Source organism: Ambystoma mexicanum, chromosome 1p (assembly GCF_040938575.1).
Source record: "Ambystoma mexicanum isolate Mex_15411 chromosome 1p, UKY_AmexF1_1, whole genome shotgun sequence".
In the NCBI taxonomy this organism is placed as follows: domain Eukaryota; kingdom Metazoa; phylum Chordata; class Amphibia; order Caudata; family Ambystomatidae; genus Ambystoma; species Ambystoma mexicanum.
Window position 1 is genome coordinate 65,405,117 of NC_090921.1, and position 23,636 is coordinate 65,428,752.

At 44.1% G+C, this 23,636-nt stretch overlaps 1 protein-coding gene across 4 annotated transcripts in view; it reads left to right on the forward strand.

Annotated features, from left to right (window-relative positions):
- Positions 1-23,636, forward strand: part of LOC138566157 (extracellular calcium-sensing receptor-like) — a 578,577-nt gene that overhangs the window by 135,123 nt on the left and 419,818 nt on the right. Inside the window, exon 3 of one of the 4 annotated variants that reach the window (XR_011301859.1) lies at positions 15,326-16,925. The exons of the other annotated variants lie outside the window; for them this stretch is intronic. The gene's annotated coding sequence lies outside the window, so the exon portion shown is untranslated. Of the gene's footprint in view, positions 1-15,325; positions 16,926-23,636 lie in introns of those variants that run through there. 4 annotated transcript variants of the gene reach the window in all.

The following is a 23,636-nucleotide window of genomic DNA, read 5'->3' on the forward strand; positions in this document are numbered from 1 at the left end:
GTGACCTCACATACAGCCCTCCCTGATTTTGATCAAAATATAGTGGCACCCATGGCAATTGGTCTCCATTTACCTGAGTCAACCGTGATGGTTGAAATCAACACCGCCTCTTTCTTATCCCCGTCTGATGTAACAGACACGGAACTCTTGGCCCTAAAACTACCAAATGGATCAGGGAACCAAACAAACTTTTCCTTTGTCCCGCCTCTAAACAGTGATATTTTACACAATCTTTCTGACAGCAGAGTTGCTGCTGGGATCACGGTGTCCGAAATCGAGTCAGACTCGCGTGGAAGAGACGCATCACGTCAGTTAGACTCTTTTCCATCATTGCCCCCACTGCCATTCCTCCCTACGTCAAACTATAAAAAAAGTCTTGGAGTAGATCTAGTGGGGCGTGAGGCTTGGCTGACAGAGAGGCTGACCGCGGACTTTCAAGCAGTAAAAAAAACTAATACACAGCTTTTCTACGGCACCACAGAGAACATTACTCCCAAAAGAAAAGCTGCTAACAAATAGTGAGAAAGGAGTGAAGTTTGTTCAAAATTCAAATGACGTGCTTAAATCTTGGACAAGCACACCCCACCAAAAAGATCCACAGAACACCCAAAGTACGGGTAAATCATAATCGAGTGCTGCAAAGGAATCGACTGAAAATCTGTGATTTAGCTGCAGCACTAAAGCACCTCATCAAGCTTTAAGAAATGAATGGTGCTCTAGCAGACATGATGAACCGTCGACTCTAGAATTTGAGCCTACCACTCACTCCAAAGAAAACCTATCGGTCGCAGCTGGAATTCAAATCCATAATAATGTTCTGGCGGCAACATCATTAACTTTGATCCCTTTCATCAAACTACTTGAACAAGTCAACAAGACTGTTAAAGATCAAAATGCCTTGTTGCATAACCTGACAAACAAAGTCTCATCACTGGAACAAAATAATACTCATCTAGTGTCCAGAGTTGAACGTGAAGCGGAGATCTCATTCCAATGGCAAAACCGACTTAGAGACATTGCTATGAAGGATCACACAGATAAAAACGATCAAATGGATCCGATTTTAGAAATTATGAAGTGGTGTCGCCACTCATTTTCCCGAAGTAAGGTAGACATGGAATGTCCCCCTAAGGAGAGACTCCCACATCGTCCAGAGAGAACAAATGCAAAAACCAGGCCAAATGTAACCCAATGTGGTGCAAATAACATCTCTACGCACAGTATTGCCCCCGTCAAGAGCTCTGACACACCTCAACTCGAAAAGACAAATAGTGAAACTACTGTGTTCACTGAACCACAACTGATCTCTACATCGGAAGTCCAGCTTAACGATACTTCTTCAAACAAATCACATGAAGGGTCAGGAGAGGTCCCACGTCATATTAACTTACTTGAGCCGGTTGCGGTGGAAGCTCAATCTTTAAACCATGCTCCTGTACCGCCTTCCAAAGGAATTGTTACTTCTTTCGACATTTTCACTGGAACCGCAAAACTGTTTGTTCCCTCGATCACAACTAAACTATGTGAAAAATCCACAAAAGCTCCAGCCAAAAAACAAACAGCAAACAAGCGGCAAATTAAAACGAGCAATGTTAGAAATAAAACAAAACAGTTTGTGAGGAATCTTTCTACTCCTCTAAAGTTAGGTCTTTTTTCACGCAATCCATCAAATGCCCAACAGGACGACTTTGAGTTTGTTCCTGCCGGAAATTCAGTGCCGAAAGAAACATCAAAAAGAAGCGTGGTAGATCCTCCAAATCCGAATAAAAGACAAAGATTAGAATCCGACTTTGATACAAAGACAACCGATGTAAGTGTTACCGATTTATGTGACCTGTCCACATATTCAGTTGAATCTGATGAATTGCAGCAGTCTGCACAGGAAGACGAACGTTGCTGTCCGGTCCCGAAACTTCCTCAATGCCCGAGAAAAGTCCATCAAGTTGAAAGACCTAAGGAAGGTGAAAGAAAGAAGATCTGCGTGAATGCAAATCACAAGTTCTCTAATGAGACCTCACAAATCCACAATCAAAAGGATGACAATGTTGCTGCACAACAAAAGAAATGGACTCCCTCAAAACTAAATCCGAAGATGACGGCAGCTCAATGGCAAAAGCAAAAGCAAATGAATGCTAAAGAAACTGTGTCTGTGAAACCTGCACTGGAACAAAAACTCTGGAGAATAAGACTCGAGAATATTTTTTCTGACGCAAATGAAGTCAACTTAAATCGCAAAAATGTAATGCGATTGGTACACAACTTTCCATCATTAAGAACGATAACATCTAACGACATAGCTATCGTAGAATACATCAATGAGGACTCTCTCGATATGGTTTATCTGCACATCACTTCCCATGCAGTGGAAAATACTCTGCTCGCTGCAAAAGACAAGCTGTTGTCATATGGATTCGACCTGACAATAGAAGCAAAACAGCGAAGAGAAGGAAACGGAAAAAGATGTGCCAGTCGATCCAGAGCAAACCCATGAACAACGTTGTGAAGCGTTAAGAAAACAATTCAACATCAAAGAAAGACGAGTCGGAAACCAAAATGTCTTCTCTCAACCTGCCACACAGAATCGCTCAAACAGAACTTAGCCATTGCAAATCAATCAGGAGGATGGAAATGGCCTCTTATCATGGAACACTAGAGGTTTCCGGCACCTGTTCCAGGGTTTTGATATCTCTATGAAAAAGAACTTTGCAGTTTGTCTCCAGGAAACATGGTTGCGGGAGGCGCCTCACAGAGAAGGATACTCAATCATATTAAACCCGGCTGGAAAAAATCAGTTAGCTCGACCATTCTCTGGTCTCTTGACTATGATAAACAACGCTTCAGGATGGGAGATTATTAAATTGTTTTCTCCAAATTTGTTTGTGCAAGGAACAATCCTTGAAAATAGTCAGAGACCGAACGTATCATTCAAACATCTATTACTTCTCAACACCTACTGGAATTCAGCTATGATCTCTTCATCCCATTTCATTCAATCGATAACAAAACTGATTGATGATAACATGGAGTTGTTGTCCGACCTACAAGTGATTCTATGTGGAGACCTGAATTTCTCGTGGTTTGATGATGACCTAACAATGAAAAAATTCAAGCATCAAGCCTACTCTACTTGTAGAGGCTATCAATTTCACTCAGCTATGATTGCCAGAAACTGCCACATCTTAACGGTCAAACCAAAGGGGATTGCCCCCCGAATATCACATGGCAGCGTGATGGCACAAAAGAAATCATTGACTATATTTGGGCATCAAACACCATGTTAAACGAGATCCTACAGCTGAAGGTCTTGAAATCACTAAGCAGTGACCATAATCCGCTCAAACTAACACTAAAAGCATATCCGCCTAGAAATGCTGAGTTTTTCAATCAGCAAATTGAGGTGAATCAAAGAGGCAATAGACTAAAAATAAACATCAAGCAATTGCGGAATCTAAATTAAATGATAATCTCAGAAGAGATAGCCCCATGTGACAAACTAAACTACACTGCTCTGTTGGTAGATTTTCAAATCAAATTCAAACATTCAAACAGCTGCTCCTACTTAAAGAAATATGAATTCAGTCCAATGGTGTCTCTAAAAAAAAACAACTTCAACGTGAGGAAACTAAAAAAAGAGTCAGAGCCAAATAAATTGTTGCAAATGAAACATCTAAAGGCGCAGTACCGAAATTGGCTGAAATGCTTCACAACGATGAGAGACCAAGGACAAGGAGAACTAATTCTGAAGCTCATTATTCGTCATCAAACGAAAGACTTATGGAACATTATAAATAACAAAACAATATTCCAGCAGGCAAAGACCCATCATGGTATCTCTAAGGCCATCTGGGAACATCATTTTGCTAAGGTCTTTGGGAGCAATGCAAACCGGCTGAGAGATGAAAGATTCGAAGCAGCCCAGTCTTGGAACGTAATTGAATCAAGAGAAGATATATCAACAGCAATTCGACATCTAAAAAACTCTCGAGCGGCCGGACCTGATGGCCTTTCCAATGTCACATTAAAAGCAAACAACGAACATTGGACAACCTTTATTTACCATCTATTCCAAATAATTGCCACAACAAAGATGTAGAACTCAGCCATCATAGTTCCTATTTTTAAAAAGGGTAGCCGCGACGATCCGGCTAATTACCGACCAATTGCCCTTTTGGACATCTTGGATAAAATATTCGCGTCTTTCTTACAACAGAAGCTGTCAAAGTGGGCTATGTGTTCCGGTCACTTCGATATACGTCAGACAGGTTTCACCAAAGGCGTAGGAACAGAAGTGAACCTGACGATACTAAATCTGCTGAAATTAAACGCTTTACAGCAAGGCAAAAATCTCTTCATTGCTTTCATCGATATGAAACAAGCCTTTCACTCCTTAGATCGAACAAAATCGTGGAATAAATTGACGACCTGGTCGTGTCCGCCTGAATTATTGCAGCCTATAATGGCTATAATGGCTCTCCACAAAGAAACCTCGGTCAGAGTGCGAATCAATGAAGCTGGTGAGCTGACTGATAAAATAAGTACAAATAATGGAGTCAAACAGGGATGCCCCCTGGCTGCCCTGTTATTCAAACTATTCATATCTGATATATCCGAAGCTTTTACACAGACACATTGTTTTCCCCCAAGGATAGATAACAACAGCATTAGTTGGACAATATATGCGGATGACATTTTCCTAATGGACGCAACACCAATTGGTCTTCAGAGACTCTTATTTGCATTGGAAAACTACTTATGCGACAATTCGCTGCAAATTAATGTGGGGAAAACAAAGATCATGTCGATCGGAAATGCTTCCAAAAGACTAACCAAGAACTTTAGATGGAATCTTGATGCACTACAGATTCAACTTGCACCATCCATTCGATACTTGGGCATTGTTTATAACACCTCAATCAGAGAACATGATTGGATCTGTGATCTCAAACAACGCATGCTGACCTTCACACTGCAAGGGGCTAAGCTTCACGCTGAATATGGGAAATTCACCTTAAAACCTGTATTAACCTTTTATATACAAAAGGTTATCCCTTCAATCACTTTTGGAGCTGTGGCCGGGTGGAACCTAGATTATCATCTGTGGCCAACCCTTGAAGGTCTATTCTGGAGACGTATCCTTAAGTTACCACAGGGCGTCTCAATGAATTCTATAAGATACGAACTTGGACTTGAATCAATGTACAACACAGTTGTCTGGAAATCGTTGGCCATGTTACGGAAGATGTCAATAAAGGATCAGGCTCTGGCCTATAAAATCTTTGCAAATATAGCTCAACAACAACATTGTAGTATAATGCTAAATTGGTCCAGCAGCCTAAAAATTATTTTGGATACTGCAGACATAACGTGGGAAACTCTGATAGCTACGCCCCAAATTGCGAAACAGAAACTAAGAAAGTGGAATTGGATACAGAACTTAGAACAAAGAAATCTGTTACCTTCGTTGATCGACTTAGGTCCTCTAACAAATTGTCTAGACCGCTTACCCAGATATCTACAAAAATTTCCCTCAAGAAAACACTGCAATCAATTTATGAGACTGCGTTTGAACGCATACACAACTAAGGAGATCCTATGGAGACGAAGAGTCACCAACATTGAGAACAATCTATGTAGGTTCTGTGAAAATACAGTTGAATCTATAAAACACCTGATCACTGAGTGTTCTAAAATCACACAACAACGAACTGGCTATCTTGGCTCTTTTGCTCCAGTTGACGAGGATATGGATAAATGGTGGTATTGCATACTATCTGGAACAAACGTGTCACTTACATGTGCAGTCTGTGAATTCGTGGAAAATATTCTGAGCGAGGATCAGCCTTAATGAGAAAGACTGCCTCCATTGAAAGAATGTATTTGTATTTGTTGTTGTGCTGTTTGCTTATTTTCTTGTGGATGTATGTGTACTTTTGTGAAAGTTGGATTATGTGGATCATGTGTATTTATGTGAAAGTTGGATTGTTTATTGTAATTGAAGTTTATTTATAAACTAATTGGTACAATTAAAATAAAAAAATAAAAAATAAAAAAAAAGTATGACACAAAGCAAAGGGATTTTCGAAATGGCTCTGGAAGTGATGTGCGAGGGGGCCATAATCAAAGGTGGAGCCTTGGGGGACGCAAGTGTTTCTCAGGCCAATGCAATATTGAAGAGGCTGGTCAAGAGAAGGGAGTCAAAGGACTTTGATTGTGATGTTAGGAGGTCCAGAAAGACTGGCCTGGCCTGGAACATTCAAGGGAGTGTGAGCACACTGCTATCTTCGTCTGAGGCTCAATAATAGCCCTTGTTCTCTTCTTTGAAATCATGTCTTAGCAGACCACAAATGTGTCCATTTCGACATACTATTTTCTGCTATTTGATTTAATTATGCTGCTTGCATTTGCTCTTCTTGGCCTTTAGAGACTTGCTCACTCTATCTCATATGCCCTTTGTACACGGTTAATTGACCAACAGTTGGCTCTTGCAGATGTTTTCCTCTTCAATCTATGAGGAATGTCCCACATTCAGAGCTTATCCATGTAGCTCCCTTTGCGCTCTGTACTTATTTCTTAAAATAGCATCCTTAATTTTGGGCCATCCTTGTCTCATTGTTGGTTCTGCACACAGAACTATTCTTCTGTCTTTCCTGATTCTACAACCTTGTCTGTTTCTGAGGTAGCTTGATTAAATCTGACATGAATCGTTGTCCATTTTCCTATCATGGCCGTCCTAGCCACGTTACATATACATTTGTAGCAAGCTTCTATATGCCTCTTCTATCTTGCGTTACTGTGCATTTACAGTTATTGACTAGTACGTAACTTCATGTTCTTTGTAGTCATGATTACTTTAGCTTTTAGGGTCATGTTTCGCTTAGTGCTTCAGTTACGTTGTTACTCTTAAGTCTTCTCATATTGTTTTAACATAGGTTCATATATCTTCTTAATGACATAACTTTTTATGGTTGTCAGCCTCACTTAATGCTCCATGATGTCCTTTGGTGCATGCTGACCTCCTTCCATGCGGCATCCTTCCACTGGCTCAACGTGAGGGTACATTCTGTATGGCTGTCTGAGTACATAACGTCTCTCATACACTCAATGTGGTATGGGAACAACACAGGGGGTCCCATTTACATCTTTTCTCCAACTGTTCCAGTATGACGGTGGTGAGGGGGTGGGAACTAGTGAGAAAGTGTCTACCTGCTCCTCTACAGCTATGTTTAGGAGCTTGGGGAGGTGGCCCTGACCATGGCTTGCAAGGGGGCCCCCACATTTTGTGCTGTTCCACTGTTTTTTGGGTGTATTTCTACAGCCTTCAAGTGGGCTTAATACATGAATATAGAGAGGAGCCTAGAGAATGGCTTTTTTTGGCCGCTTATGTACCCTGCACAATGAATGGTAGTTCTAGGTTGACTTTCCAACATTTGTTTTGTTAGCAATAATAATATAACTTTAAAAAATACTGTTTAGAGGTGTCATGTAGAGGAGGCCTATAAACATCTAACAAGTTATAAACACTAGCATGTACTAATGTGTAGACCTCATGTTTGACATATCAGAGAGAAAAGGTAACACAGTACAGTACAACACGCAAGCAAATCTCATAATTCTGTATACAGGAGTCCTCTGATCACACCATATACAAAATTGTAGTGAAAAAGAGCACACACCGGGCAAGAAGTAACATTACAGATGGGTAAGCACAAAGCAAACAGGACAGTGTACAACGATCATTCATTTTATAGGATGGGTAAAATAGTCAAGCATTTGAAACTGTTACGGCTAGAATGTACATAATTTCCATCGTTCCCAGGACAGTCATTGGCTGCGTTATGTCATATCCTTAGTGCTTTGCGTATGGTAGTGAAACGTGAGAGGAGCAGCCAGATCAACAATATCCCAAGACATCCCTCCTGTGTGGTGCCACACTGATTCTCACCCATCCCTGAACAATGTATCGGGACGATAGCTCTGGGGCAATGTGCTCGTCTTGGAAGCAAGGCGACGCAGAGCACCAAAGGTTCGATCCCCGGGTCTGCTGCGACTGAGACACGAGACACCCTGCTTCTGGTGGGAAGGGAGAGAGTCACACTGTGCCTTCTGAATATTGCCCTTCACAGTGTGTGTAGTTGATATTCTGAAGGCTGGCCAGCTCCCTGTGACACAAAACCTACCAGTGATTATTTCCTCCAGAAACGCCACTCAGCTCAGCTTCCGTTCACATTACCACCTGCCGATTGGCATTCATAGCCCTGCGAACAGATCGCTAGATCAGGTCCACCTCCCCTCCATCCCTGAGTGCCCGCTTGATTGGCTTCCTGCCCTGTGTTGACATCACCCAGTGAGGTTGCAGCTGACTCAGTCTGCCAGTGATGTGCTGCATGAGCTCTGCTCCCCCACCGCCCTGGCCTGTGGAAGGTTGAGCATGTGCTTGGAATGGGATCTGCCAGACATGGGGATATTTGCTGTTGAGTTTGTTCTATTTAGAATAGGCCATCCCTATCTAGTGCTAATTATACGTGGGCCCTTTGGATTGTAAATATACAAAGGACATCCCCACTCCCGTAATTCCACACGCAGTCTCTTCCCATGCTATGGCAGTATTTTGTTTGTCCTGTGTATGCCCCACCCCTCATTTTGGGTGCCCCATCCCCCTTACTCATTCCCGCAAGTTATAGTGCTGACCACCTATATGGCACTGGTTCAACACATTCATTACAATTCATTGGAGCTATGGGGTGTGTTATTAGGGTAATCCTATTCTTTTGTGTCTAGTAATAAGATACTAATGCTGTACCAAAATTAGTTTATTATACTTGACTTATACTTTCCATTTTTGGATCGCTTTTAGAAGCACTGCATCCTGTAAGGGTGCAGAAGTAAGGCTCGGACACAATGGTGGCGTGTTTTTGGGTATAGACCTTTATTTATTAATAAAGGGTTGGGAAAATGCCTCTCTATCCTTAAAGCTAAGAGGGGGTTCTCTACCTCAAGGAAAGCTCGTGAAATTGTCAGAAAGTCTCAAACTGAAAAGTATGTCACTGCCGTGTCTCAAAGCCTACCTCTGTCCCCAACACTAATAATCTAGAGTAACTGTGCATGGATGATCTCTCCTCAAAGTAAAACATTTCATTGGTTAATTCGCAAGGTAGTGCATCTTGTGTTTGTGCCCCTTTATCCTAGCACTTGGCACAGTTCGCTATCAAGAGTAGGTTTCTTTGATCAGATCCAGGGTTCTTTATCCTCTTGCTCTCAATCGCTCATGTGGATGCAAGTCCCAGCAGACTCGCAATACTTTACACGGCTTGGTTCACTCTCCTGCCAGGCCAGTGTTTTCTCTTGGACTGTTTCTCTCTCTTTCATAGGGTCCCAGACCCTCTTTTCCTCATGTGGTGGCAGGTCCCAGACTCACACTGGTGTGTTGTACCTGCTTGGTTCACTCTCCTGCCAAAATATATCACTCTTTCTGCTTTGTTTCATTTGTATTCAGGTTCCCAGACCCTCTTATTCTTGACCTCTTATTTGGGTGCGTGCCCTAGACTCACACTGCTGCATCGTATCTCCTGCCTTGTTCAGTGTCCCAGACCCTCTTGTTCTCTTACTTGGGTGCAGGTTCCAGACTTGCATGGCTGCGTTGTATCTCCTTGGTTCACTCTCCTGCCAAGTATACAACTCATTCAGAGTCCCAGACCCTCTGCTTCTTAATTTGAATTCACATGGTTGCTTCCCCTGACCTCTAGAACCTCCCGGGCACCCTGCATACCGGATATTCATTCCTTCTCGCAGGTATCAGCAGATCCCGGGCAGCTGTATCCCTCTGCCAGGCTCCAGTACCGTTCGAGCTTCAAGCAGGGTCTGCAGCGGCTCTCCAGTCTTACAACGCCTTTCGGCTCCGTGTTCTCTTTCTCCTGCACTTCATCGGAGACTAGGATGCCTAGAGGATTCACTCAGTGGCAACCCGAGTAGTACTCTCCTGGTGGGCCATGTTCGGATTCTCTCTTTTCTCTCGGTAAAGCTTCCCTTGTAGCTCATGTCTGATGCTTCTCTACACGACTACCATTGTTCCTCGTCGGAGAACCGCTCTCTCCTGTCCATATTCAAGCTGAGCTACTTTCAAACTCCTGCGTGGAATAGTTTTACACTTTGGGCCAGTCACTGGTTTTGAGAAACTAGACCGCTCATTTTGCTTCTCTATAGTGATCCTTGGGCTCCTGGTGATCTTCTTCTTCACAGTGCTGGTCTCCAATCCATATGTACAATCATTTGCCCTTTCTGGTCTTTCAGACTTGTTATGTATATTGGATTGACTGACTTGGCAAGACAATACATTAACTATCTATAGAGAGGTTGAAGGAGGATTTAGGATTGGACAAGTGGTTAAGTGTATTGAAGCTGCGTCATACTGCATTCTCTGGTGATGATCGTTCCCAACCAATAGGGGGATTCCTTCCCCATGTGATCCTCCCTCTGTGCACCACCCCCAGGGGGACTATTGTACTCTGGACGCACCACCCTGGCACCATGGGAAAGGTCTCCCCATATTGGAGAAGGGATGACAAACCTTGGATTCGTCAGAATCCTGCACATCTCTATGTTCAGCATCCAACCGTTCTACTCGTCCGAACTCCAAGGCATCTCCAGTGTATCTGCAGCCACCAACAAAGTGAGCATCCCCAGATGAGATTGTGATGGCTGCAGCGACTATGTCATAGAAACCGTGCACAGCGCCAGTCTCAGTCAGCATCTCATGGTCCAAAAGACACTGTGATCTGCAGCCAAGCCAAGCATCTTCGTGCATCGTGGAAGGACAGTCCCACGTTATCTGCAGCTGTGAATACTTTTGCCTTCCAGTGAAGGGCAGAGAATCCATTATCAACGTTGTGTTCCAAAGCAGCGAGTAATCTGAAAATCTCTCCTTTTTTTTGTATATGGTTAAAAGTTATGAACAAATTGATCAAATTCATGTGATCCAAGGTGTCCAGTCAAAGGATCGAAAATAAAGGATCGAATGACCTTTTGCTCGAATACAAAAGGATTGAAAAAAAAGGATCGAATGACCTTTTGCTCGAATACAAAAGGATCGAAAAAAAAGGATCAAATTTTTTTTAATTTATTTATTTATATATATTTTTAGTTTGGGTTGGTAAAAAAGTGTTTTTAATAAAGAAAACAGGGGGCTCGAGGGGATCCCCCCCATAAAATAAAAAAATAAAAAATGTGATCCTTTTTTTCGGTCCTTTGACTGCCGAACAAAAGGCATTCGATCCTTTTGTTTTCGAAACTTTGACCTACAACCGTGATCCAATACATTAACTAACATACTACAAAACGTTAAAATCACTGTTACAAAATTGTCCTACAATTTACTTAAGACAAACATTCAAAATAACATAATTGCATAGATCATAAAATGAAATACCTGTTCTGACTTGAGTGTCGTGTAGACCGTTGAAACCTCCGTCCCCAAGTGACGCACAGGGGAACTAAAAGAAACCCGCTGTGCGACCTTTGGGGCCACAGGTGGGAGATGTGAGTTCCCGGATCCTCGGAACCTCTGGAACACCGATGCTGCTGTCAAAAAGGAATGAGGTTAAGTACCAGGCAATTACAATATATATCACGTTAACCAAAGGATCTGAATAGTCTTACCTATCTGGTGTTAGGAAAACCCAGGAAACCTAGGAGAGAGGTTCGAGACTCAGGTGAGGCGGTCCCTAGAACAGTAGAACCGCAGATTAGCGTGGATGCAGGATAAGCCACCTGTAGGGCTGAAGGCGTGACTTGAATCCCAAGAGGGAAATGGCGTAGGAGTTCAGCAAGGTACCAAGGGATGATCCAAAGGCAAGTCAGGGTCATGTCCAAAATCCAGCAACAGGTAAACAGTTCCAAGCAAAGGTACAAAGGAGTATCCGAAGGAGTCCGAGATAGAGTTCCGAGATCAAGGTAAACAGTAGAGCAAAACGTAACGCCAAACAGGGTCTGAAGACAGCTGAGAAGCAATGAGTGTTCCGTGTCTCAAGCCTTATATACTGTGCGTTTCTGGGTCATGTGACGTTTCTGGGTCATGTGACGTCCACCAAGGTCACGTGAGGAACGCCACTCTGGATCACGTGATCGACGTGGAGATGTAAGGCCGCCCCTTCTGCTGTATGTTCTCCAGGGCAACTGCCAGTGCAGGAAGGGTTGCAATCGAGCCCGTACACCATACCTGGTACGGAGCTTTCGGTCCTTTGGGTTAACCGAATCACATGAGCCTCGAACCCTGGAAGGAGGTGTTGGGGAAATGTGAGCAGTGTTCTGGTGTGCAGTGGATTGGTGTGCAGAGGACCGCCTAACAATACCACAATATCTCACATATCAATGTTTAGAATTCCCTTAAAATTTCCAGAATACTATAAAAACGAAGTTAATGGAAAGCCCCCCAAGATCTTTCCATTTTTCATTCACTTATATTGATAGTTTCATTCCTCTGAAAAAAAATGTTTTATGCAAGCTCAACAGAAGTAGGGAATCCCCCTAGACATCTTTGCCACAAAGATTTGCTGTCAACACGAGAGGGGTCTGAAACAAAGTTCTTAAACTATAACATTTTCTGAGATAACAGGGCATCGCAGTAAAGCAGGAGGTGTTTCAAGGTTTCAGGTTCCACATTCCAAAATTGACAAAAAGACTCCTCCTCTGAAATTAGTCAATGCCTTAACAGTATTTCCCACTCAACACTACCTTGTTCCCACCGGAATATGTCCTTCGCCAATAAGGTGCTGAGCCAATGTGCATAACACAAACTGTTATAATGTCCCTTATTGGAACCCTGAGATACTCTGGAAGAGGAAAGGCAGCGTTGTGTAGACTAAAGTAGGGGTCATGTAGCGGAGAGGACCGGGGATACCTCCACCCTAAAATGAAGGAGGCAAGAGGAGGAAAAATAAATCATTGTGTAAATAAGTGTTTAGTTGATTTTGTTGTACAAATTGTAAAGAGGAGTGTTTGGAGTGAGGCGTTGGTAGACCGATGTGTGTGTGAAAAGTGTTGGGGATGGGGATTTCTGGGGCAATTGTACTGAGGGAAAATAGTTTTTAGAGGGGGTTTTTAGTGGGTTTTGTGCAGAGATACACTGGGTTTTTGTTGTGTTGGAGATTTGGAGAAGGGGGTGCCGCAAGATCGACCAATGGAAGTTTTGTTGGTATTGGTTTTTTGGGAGTCTTGTTGTAAGGTTTGTTGTTGTTGTTCAGGAGTAAGGTTGGAATAGGAAAGATAGATGAGTAATCTCTTAGAGCTCATGTGCAAAATGTTCCTGCAATATAGGGACATGAAATTGAAGTACCACCATGAATGGGGACAGGGGACAGAGGACAGAGGGTAAGATGTTTACTGTGTGGCTCGTGGAGGACATGCATGATAAAAAATACCCTCAAGTTCATGTGTACACATTTATTGTCAACTTATAAAGGCAAGTATTTCAAGAAAAGACAGAGTATACTTGAATTATGGAAAATGTTTGAAGAGTTAGAAGACGCGCCTGATGGTAGTATGGAGAGAGGGAGTAAGACACTGGCACAGGATACCGGGCAACTCCTTGCCACAGAGGGGACAAATCAGACACAGGCTCAGACACAGGTGCAGCCCAAAGCCCCCCTTCCCAAAACGTATCCTTTGCATCCTGCCGTGGGATATACAAATCCCTGCTGATTGCCCCACACCAAACCCAAACAGGGGAGACAAGAGGGGACTACAGATAAGATACGAAACCCACTCATAATGGAGATAGGAAACAAAGCACTCAGCGACCTTGAAGCAGGGCTAAAGAAGACAGAGGAGGAGCTAGCAAGGGTGACACAGAGAAGTGAAAGGGGGAAGGTCAATGCCCGGCGATAGGTACCGATACATGGAAGGCAGGACAGATACTTGTAAACATGGACAGCACAGTTATTAAGGATGATAAGATAGAGATAGACGAGGGGGTCCTCATTACAGGGAGGGGTCAAGAGAGCAGACCGCATAGGGAAGGGCACCCCCAGAGTGTGGACAATGATTCAGTATTTTCCGAGGTGGAAGCAGAACCGGCAGGATAGGAATGGGAGACAGATGAGGAGCAGGGGGAAGTAACACCAAGGGGCGTCAGGCTCCGAATGCATCTCAGGCAAATGGCGGTAGCAAAAGGCAAGAAAGGGAGGAGAATGCCCCAAAGCACAAAGAAAGGAACACAGTTCACCTTGTTGCAGAAGGGAGCAGGGAGAGTGCATTGTGGGCCCTGGCCACACAGGACAGCAACAACCTGATGAAGGTGTTGCCCTCCCTTACAGCGGGAACAGGTAAATGGATATATGCCCTGGAAAAGCAGACAGCAGGGATTACGTTAGCAGTGGGGGGCAAAGTTGGCTTGACACGATAATACAGGAGCAGATGAATACCATTTGGGAGAAAGTAAGGTATCCACGGGTACAACTAGAAAGTGACACACAATATGGCACACCATTTAACAACTGCTGAGGACATGTATGGAAAGCTGTAAAGACTGGAGATGGTATCTGTATTTCTGCCCCCTATACAGTTGGGGACGAGGCACAGAACACTCCAGTCAAGGATCTCTATATAGTAGTATGGATGAGCAACCAAAGGATGAGACTCTCAGGAGGTGATGCCGGCTGGTTCTTAAGTACAGTGATATCACAGGCCCCTACAAAGGAATGTCCACACACTTTGTCATGTTCTACCTCAGATGTTTTATATAAAATAAGCTTCAAGTAAATATATAAATCAATAAATAACACAATTTGTACTCAGTCAACACTATACTAATAATGATAATTATATTCACATCCATGTGGTTCCACCATATACTTTAGATTCAATTTAGAATGCACCAACTGCTGGTAGTTATTAAAAAGCATGGGAATCATAAAGCATTGGGTAATGGCATAGCCATTACTGTAGAAAGGCAGGTTAGATTAGGAACATTGGCAGAATGTGTTCTTTAAAGTAGATAGCCGGTCCGATAGCACAGCGAGTAGAGCGCTCGCTTTGACATCTGTACAGAGCCTGCTGGTGCAGGTTTGAATCCTGGCAGGGCCAAACTCAGCCTTTCATCCTTCTGAGGTCAATAAATGAGCACCACACACCGCGGGTAGTAATAAGCAGCACTCAGATGCCTGAGGGTTCGAAGCGCTATATAAATGCTAATTTATTATTATTATTATTATTATTATTATTACTGTGTGAGGTTCTCCCCACCTGGGCACCCTGTAAGTTAAGGTGTACTTAATATTGTATATTACAGCCCAGTCCACATATGTTCCATAATACTCTGCTTCTTTCTCTACAGGAACCACTACCCCAATGTACCTGGGTAGCGACAGGAGAACACGATCCCAGACAAATCTGGGACCCCTGGATGATTCCTAAGGATGGAAGATGCTGTTACTCATCATAGTACCTTCGGAGTCTTGGCAGGCGAAGTAGTGGAGTTTCTTGGCTTTGGAAGCAGGAGTCACTGGGATGTCGATGTTGTGGAACCAAGCAGTGTCGGAAAGGCAGCACTTTCAGTCTTCTCTGTGGTCTCCGTTGGCGGGTCGTTACTCTGGCTGTGGATGTCCCACGAATGTGAAAATTGTTGTGGACCTCGACAATGCCTGGCTGAAGATGATATGAGCCTTGGTGGTATTGGATGACTTTCGGTGGAAACCGGTGCAGTGGCAGAAATAGGTGTTGGGTTTTGGGATTTTGCGGTTTACTGTCTTTCGTACCTTTGGTGCTACAGCCACAACACAGCAGTCAGGATGGCTTCTGATGACCTGACACGACCAATGAACAGGAATGTGGACCCTCACCAATTCTGGATCCTCGGGACACCTTATTCGGATTTTGGTGATGGGAAACCCACCAGCGGTCACTGCAGTCAACGACTCTAGTCCTTCTCCGGCATGGACAAGTAGACAGATGTTGTGTCAAGGATGCCCCTTGAAGGATTCTTCAAAGATTTGGAACTTTTTCAGCTCCGGGTGTCAAGCAGCTCTATGCCAGGGTATCCCCTCTTCGGGGTGATACTCAGCAACCTGGCTTCCAGCGGTCACAAACACTCCTCCAGACTCTAGGGGAAACAGATGAACTTCTTGGCTTCAAGAGGTTTAGGCACTCCGCTTCTGGACCCATGAAGAACCCTTCTCTCGATGGCAGGCACACAGGACTGGCATCCAGGACACATCGGGTGAAGAGCAGCAGTTGCATGATGTTCCTCGTAGCTTGGGAAGAGGTTGCCTATCCAGGTCCTCTCTGGTTCAGTCCTTGAGTCAGCACAACAGCTTTCGTATTGCTTGAAGATTTGCAGCCACAGACTTCTTCCTCCAGCTGGACTCCAGGATGCAAGCTTAAGATGACTTCAGCTTCAGGTTGCTTTTTATAGTTTCTGACCAGGAGGTGAGTGTGAGGCCCCCTGTTATATTAAACACTCCCCATTCACACAGGTTGAGCCAGGCTCAGCCAGCCAATCACACACAACTGAATTCATGCAGGCCTCACCCAATCAGGCTCGCAGGCATTCAGGCTATTCACCGGAAACCAGACACCCACAACACATAATATTTATTGGGTGCTACTCCTCTGCCTTTCAGTGCACCACACTGCATGCATTCCAATTTCTGTCAAGGCTGCTCAGGCATTGTGTCACACAACCAAAACCAGACACTCACAGCACAGAATGCATATTGACTACTCACTCCATTCACACAGGTTGAGCGAGGCTCAGCCAGCCAATCGTACACAAATGCATTCATGCAGGCAGCACCCAATCAGGTTCAGAGGCATTCAGGCTTTTCACCAGAAACCTACAACTCAGGATATGGATTGGGAGCTACTCGCCTGCCATTCAGTGGACCACACTGAATGCATTCCATTTTCAGTCAGGGCTGGCTCAGGCATTGTGTCTCACAACCAAAACCAGACAAAACAGAATGCATATTTTTTTTTTATTTTTTCTTTTATTTATTTGTTTCAATCAAATAAATGATTTTTACAAAGTTTTCCATTCGCGTTTCAATTTCTCTTTTTAGTTAACCTCTTCAGCCGGCCTCCGGCCCTTTGATTTGGTTCTTATTCCTGACTGGTTTCAAGTTTACTCAGGGCATATTGGAGTAGTTTCGTTGTCGCCATTAGCCAGGTTGGTCTATCGCCACTGATCAGCCTTGACCACCAGCATGCTTCTGGTTCCAGCGATAGGTCAGATGCGAAATGTCTCATAAAACTGTACCTCACTTTCCCAATTTCCGTGCATCTAAGAAGTAGATGCCGTATCGTTTCCTTTTCATTCTGGTTATGGCAAAGTCTGCAGTTACTGGTGTCAGAGAGGCCTCTTATGAATTTGATTTCATTCGTTGGCAACAAATTCAATCTTGCTCTTAGCAGGCAATTTCTCGCTTGTTTATTCGGGAATTGTTTTATATATCCCTGTAGTTCGTTCAGCCCTTTTGTGTTCGGTGGTAAGTGGGACGTCAATTTATTTTTGGATGCTTTATCCAACGTCTGTATCCAGTCTAGGTCTTTTATTTTTCTTTGGATCTTTGATGAATTAAGTAACAATTCTTCTTCGTTACTCTCGATGGAACTAAGCAATAACAGCATGTTTTCCTTCCAAGTCTGTAACGTCTTGTTGGAGCCAGTATCCAACTCCAATTTGATTAATTTAAACAGGATAGGGCTATCTGGAGCGAGACATTTCCTGTATAAATTTAGAGAGTGGCAGTTTACTGACCCTTGAAGTGACAGCAAGCTCAATTCTCTACGAATAGAGGCGATCGGTGTAGAAGAAGGTAGGCAAAGGACATTTCTCCAATAATATGCTTCCAATTTAGGCCAAATGGAGGAGGGTAGCTGTAGCATGCCGTCTGCTCCGTACGTTATTGAGGGAACCACTTTTAATTTATAAAAGTTTAAGGCTGGAATCATTGAAAACCGGCCAAATTTCTGGTCGATTGCTTTGCCTTTAGTAGTTAGTGACCTGCTTTTTGTATGGAGTACTTCCTGCATGGCCAGGTCTTTTCGGGAACTGTCCAGTGTTACGCCTAGGTATTTGAAAGTTAACACCTTTTCAATCGGAGACGAATGGTAGTACCATTTGTTGCTGTCTACTTTTTTTATTGTTCTTTCTAGTATCAGGATTTTTGTCTTTGCCTTGTTCACTTCCAGATTATTTGCTGTCACATAGGAGAAGAGATTGTCCAACTGACGTTGTAGGCCCACAGGGGTCTGATCAATCAAGATTAGGTCGTCAGCGTAAAGGAGTCTGCTTATTCTTAGCGCCCCCAGTTTAGGTGGAAACGATCTTACTGTTGCTTCCGTTTGCTGATAGTCTCTGATATATGATAAGAAAATTGAGGGAGCTAGAGGGCAGCCTTGCTTTACACCTCTGCTTGTCTTGATAGCTGATGAGAGTGTTCCTTTGCCATTTAGTCGCACTCTAACTGTGGTGTTTGCATGGAGGGCTTTAATGGGCTCCAGGATTTCTTTTGGGCACGCCCAAGATTCAAGTTTGTTCCATAGAAGTGTTCTATCAACCCTATCAAAAGCCTGGGTAAAATCTATAAACGCCAGGTATAGCCCGGGTCCTCCTTCCATCGTTCTACTTTTAAGCAGGCTCAGCGTCAGGATGTTAACGCTAGTTCCTGCGTTCTTTTTGAAGCCGGATTGAAAATGGTCATTGCAAGGTGCCTCTTTGGCCCAGGCTTGAAATCGTCTCAATAGCAGTGAGGTGTATACCTTACCAATTGGATCCAGTAGGGCTATTGGCTGGTAGTTTAGAGGATTGTTAGGGTCTCCCTTTTTGTATATAGGCATTATAATGGCCGTCGTCCATGATGCTGGTATTGATCTGAACTCTGAACATCTTGAGAAGACTTTACACATGAAGGTGGCCCGGGCGACCGGATGCGCTTTTAAGTCGATATTGGTGATGCCCTCCGGTCCCGGGGCTCTGGAATTTTTCAGTAACGTTATTAGCTTGAGGATTTTTTCTTTGTCCTCTAAAGTAATTCAGGTGCTGATTTAATCAACGGTTTTGGTTCTCTGATTCACGTCTGGAAGTTTAAAGGTTTCCTCTATATGTTTGCTCCAAGTCCTCTCTCCAATAGTGTTTTGGATGATGCTTTTTTTAGTCGAAGATGTAGAGTTTAGCAGTGACCAAAATTCTTTTGAGTTTTTTTAGCAAATCGATTTTATAATTGCCTCAGCGTCCTGTTGGTGCATATTCAATCGGTGGCTACGCAGCCAAGAGCTGTATATGTTTTTAGCATTTCGCTTTGCATCTTCAGCTTCCTCGCTGGTCAGTTTTGCTGCATTTCTCAGTGCTTTCCGATAAATCCGTCGCTTTTCAACCACCAACGTATCATAAGTATGGTTTTTAGCCTTAAATTGTGAGTGAGTCTTTAAGCCAGGTTTTTTGTACGTCGTTAGTAGTGGACCATAATCTGTCTTGTTCATCCGGTTCTCTGATTCGAGATTTTTATAGTTGTTCGTCAACTCCTTAATATCTTCGGCTGAAAGACGAAGTCTATTACCCTGACTATTCACTTCCAGTTCAAAGTCTAGGGTCTCCACCGGTTCACTCACGGTTTTCCAAGAGACGGCCAACAGATTGTGGTCACTGGTCTTTGTTTCGATTACTTCGAACGATGAAATCAAGTCCAAAAAGGCTCTTGTAGTGTAAATATGGTCAATGGTAGATTTTATCGTTCCATTCGACCATGTTGCTTTGCGGTCTGGATTAGGAAAGACCAACCCAAGATTTTGCAATTTTCTAGAGTTCGTTAGCTGCTCCCACCGTGCCCCTCTCTGATCTGCTGGAGTCATATTTCTTTTGAGTTTTTGTGAGGGGGTTGTTGAGTTAAGATCTCCGCAGATGAGCACAGTTGAAATTTGGTGAACCGCCAAAATTTCATCGATAGCCGCTTCTAGTTCCTTCATAAATGTTTCAGTTTCGATTTTGGCCGGGTTCCAGTAAGTGTTTAAAATTGCCATGGTCAAAGTTTGCTTTTCTGAGTTGCTGTCCAGTTTGTGTGACCATGTTAGTAGCACTGTTAGCAAGGACTGGTTTGCCGTCAGAACTTCCTTCAGCTTTAAACCATGGCCTATGCGAATAGCCGTTAAGAGGCCCGACGATGGACGCCCTCTTATACTCTTTTTTGCTGGAGCTAGTATAATTTCATAGCCATCAAGTCTCGGTTGTTTCGTGAGCCATGTTTCTTGTAAACACAAGATATCGAAATCGCCCAAATTCACATCACCTCCTACTGTCAAATGTTGAAAGCCTCTTGTATTCCATGAGCCAAGTCTTATATTGGACACTGTAGTTTGACGGCGCTCCTCGTCATGTAGAGGTGTCTTGTATTGCTATGAGGCTTTTTTTGCTGTCAAGACCTTCGGTAACCAGGCCCAAAGGTTTGACACAGGCGCAGCTTTTGTATTAGACTTTTCTCCTCGAGGAGCAGGTTGGACCTCTTGCCTGATGGTTTTTTTCAGACCAGGCGGTGGTGTTAGTGTTTCATCTGTCTGTTGCGTGGTTCCGTTATTTAGCTTTACGTAGGACGTGTCGGGTTTATTTACATAGTTTTTTTGGGTCATTTCCACTTCGCCTTGTCTTTGACGTACTCGTAAGGGCTCAATGGAGGAGGATCCTCTCTCCTTCTGCGTTGTAAGGTCGTATCCCAATCTAAGTAGTTCCACTGCTTCTTTGATCAATAAGTTTTTTATGTCTTTAGATGAGATGTGCAGGTATGTCAATGCTCTGCCATTTTTGTGACTTGGATCAACAATCTTCAAGTCGTCGGTTGTTATTGTCCTCAAATTGCGTACATAGTGGAACAAAGTTAACACCGATCTTCTATTTAAAACTACTTCATCGTAGTTTCCTTTGATTTGTTCCAACTTTAGTCGCCATCTCCATTCCGGTTTTGGTCATTGCCCTCTGTTATATTTTTCTGTTTGCGAGCGATATCTATGTTCCGGGGCGTGAGCCTTATGGGAGTGTGAATTGGTTGACAAGTACTTTGTTTCGTTCCCATTTTTCGATGATTCTCTATACGACCTTGTACTCTATGTGGCAAACTGGATTTCTTATTTGAGCTTGTTTGAGTGGGCAGTTGAGAGAACCTTTTTTCAGATGATTGTTGAGGTTTATCAAACGATTTTTCTATTTTTTTCTCTCTCTCTCTTTTTTTTCTTTTTCCCCGTTTGTTTTTTCCGCCGCCTCTTTTCTTATGACAATTTTGCGGCGATCTTCAAGCTTCAGGAACACATCCGGGCTTTGGACTTTGCTGGTGTTTAATACGTTCGTTATAGGACACTCCGGAAGGGCTCCAAATGACACTTTGTGCGCCGGCGAGGATCTTGTCTTGCTTGTGACCGGCTGGACCGATTCTTCCAAATACTGGCTCAGGTTCATTAGGCTTTCGTCTTCCATCAGCTCTTCCTTTGAGTTTGGTGTGTATGCAACTGTGTTTTTGTCCTCGTCTGTATGGGGTTTAGTTAAGTCGGTTATTAACCCATCTGTAGCGAAAGACTGAACTTCTGTCGCTTTTTTATTTAGCGAAGCTGTCGCTGTTTGAAATTTCTTTGCTCCGGGTGGCTTCTTCCCTATTGTTACTACTTTGTCTAAATCCAGAGCCTTTTTGGTGAAGATCTTAAAAGACTGGCCCGCGTTCTCCGGCTGCAGAGTTGCAGTCTCATCAATGATTAGGAGTACCTCCGTACTTTTACAATTTTCTGCCGCAGTTGTAAATTTTTTAGGTGGCAGTAGGTCCGTTGTTTTGGGCAGTGTGGCCTGAAGGTTTAATGAAGTTAAATCGATTTGTATTATCTTCTCGTTTGTCTTACCATTCACAGATTTTGTCAGCCGCAGCCCCTCGTCCCCAGGAGTCACTGAGTCAGGTAGGATCTGTGTTGGTGACTTTTGAGGAAAGTTTTCCTCAGGTTGTGTTTGTCGATTCTTCTGGGCCATTATATATCCTTCCAGGTAGGTCAATTTTGTATGAATCGTTGCTTGGAGTGACGTATGGTCCTTCAAAGTCTCGTTCATCGCCTCATAAAGTTTCATAAAGGGGGCTAATGCAATTGTGATAGCCGACATGATGGTAATGAGGTCCTGCTTTTTCGTGGGGGTCTCTTTCGTCAGGGGTGGCCCTTGAGCAGTTACCTTTCTTGGAGTTAAAAAAAGTGGATTTGTGGTACTTGTTGGTTTTTGCTGAAGGGTACTCGTTGGATTGCCCAGGGAGAGACCCCTGTGTGCAGGTCGCTGGTAGGTGCTAGGCAAGTTTTCTTCCAAACCAGCACGTCTAGTGACACCTGGGCAGCAGATGATTGGTACCATAATAGGTGTAGAGTCTAGTATAGGAGAGAGCACGTTGGTCTCTTTTGTAGTAGCTCCCACCTGGCTCGTTTCCACCGGCTTTGGTAAAGCCGTGATCACACTAGGTGGGGTAGCTGGAGTGGGCATCGTTGGCGATTGGGCTCCTAATGATCTTTCCACAGGTGGTGTGGGTACAGGCCCTGTTAGTTGTCTCTCCTTATTTACGAGATTACTTTTCTCGTTCAACCGATCACAAACGGGATCAGGGCTTTGAGCAGCGTGCTGCATTGTAGATTTCATTTCTTTTCGAAGTTCTTGGATATGTTCCAAGTTTTGAATTCTGTCTGCCTCTACGGGTGCTGCTTCAATTTCCGGATCTTGTGTGGAAGAGACCTTGTCCCTTCTGTCTTGTAGGTCGTTCGTGCTCTGAGGTGGCTGTTGGTCCTTAGCCCCCGAGTTATTCAATTCTTTAGGAGAAGTTTCCAAGGAAGTAGGGCAAGAAGGCATTTTTGGTGGATTAAATGCCGCTTGTCTGTCGAGCCTTCGGTGTTTCGACAGGGGGGGATAGTCATTAATAGCTTCTAGTATTTCCATATCGCTTAACTCTGCGCTGCTAGTGTAGCGTCCCCTGCTGATGCCCTTAAAGAAGCTCATTAGCGAGGGCTGAGAAGGTGGTTGATTATTCTCTGCCCCTTTGATCTTGGACTGGGGTCCTCTCCCCCCTCCCGTAAGTTCCATGCTGTTCTGGTTTCCGGGAGGACAGCTCTTTTTTACCAGAACTTTCTTGCCTCGAAAAATGTTTATCCTAGCCTGCGGTGCACGGGCAATTGGCCTTAGTCTTTTCTTTGAGTTGTTACTACACAGGGTTGCCAGGCCCGTTTCCTTTAGCTCAGCTGAAATCGGCTGTCCAGCGTCCACGCCAACTCCTTTGCCCACCTCTCTCAGCTGGCTCTCCACCTCCGTTTCCCTAGGCAGGGTCAATGGCGTCCCCGGAGGCTCCCTCCGATCGTCTTCCGTGCTGCTGTCTATCTGGGCCTGCACTGCGAGGAGCGGACCCGGAGCCACTCCTCCTAGTCCCGCCCCCGCCTCCTCGGCCCCACTCTCCGGGGGCAGCCCCACACCATCCCCAGCTACTGCGCTGGGGGGTCCGAGGCTCCCGGGTCCCACAAGGGCTCCAAACCCCTCCAAGGCCAGGCCCGGAACCACCCCCCCAGACAACGCCTTACCGGTCTCCCCTCCGGGAGTATCAGGTAAGCGGTCCAAAAGGGGGGTGAGTCCAGGGTTTGCCATAATTGATATTACA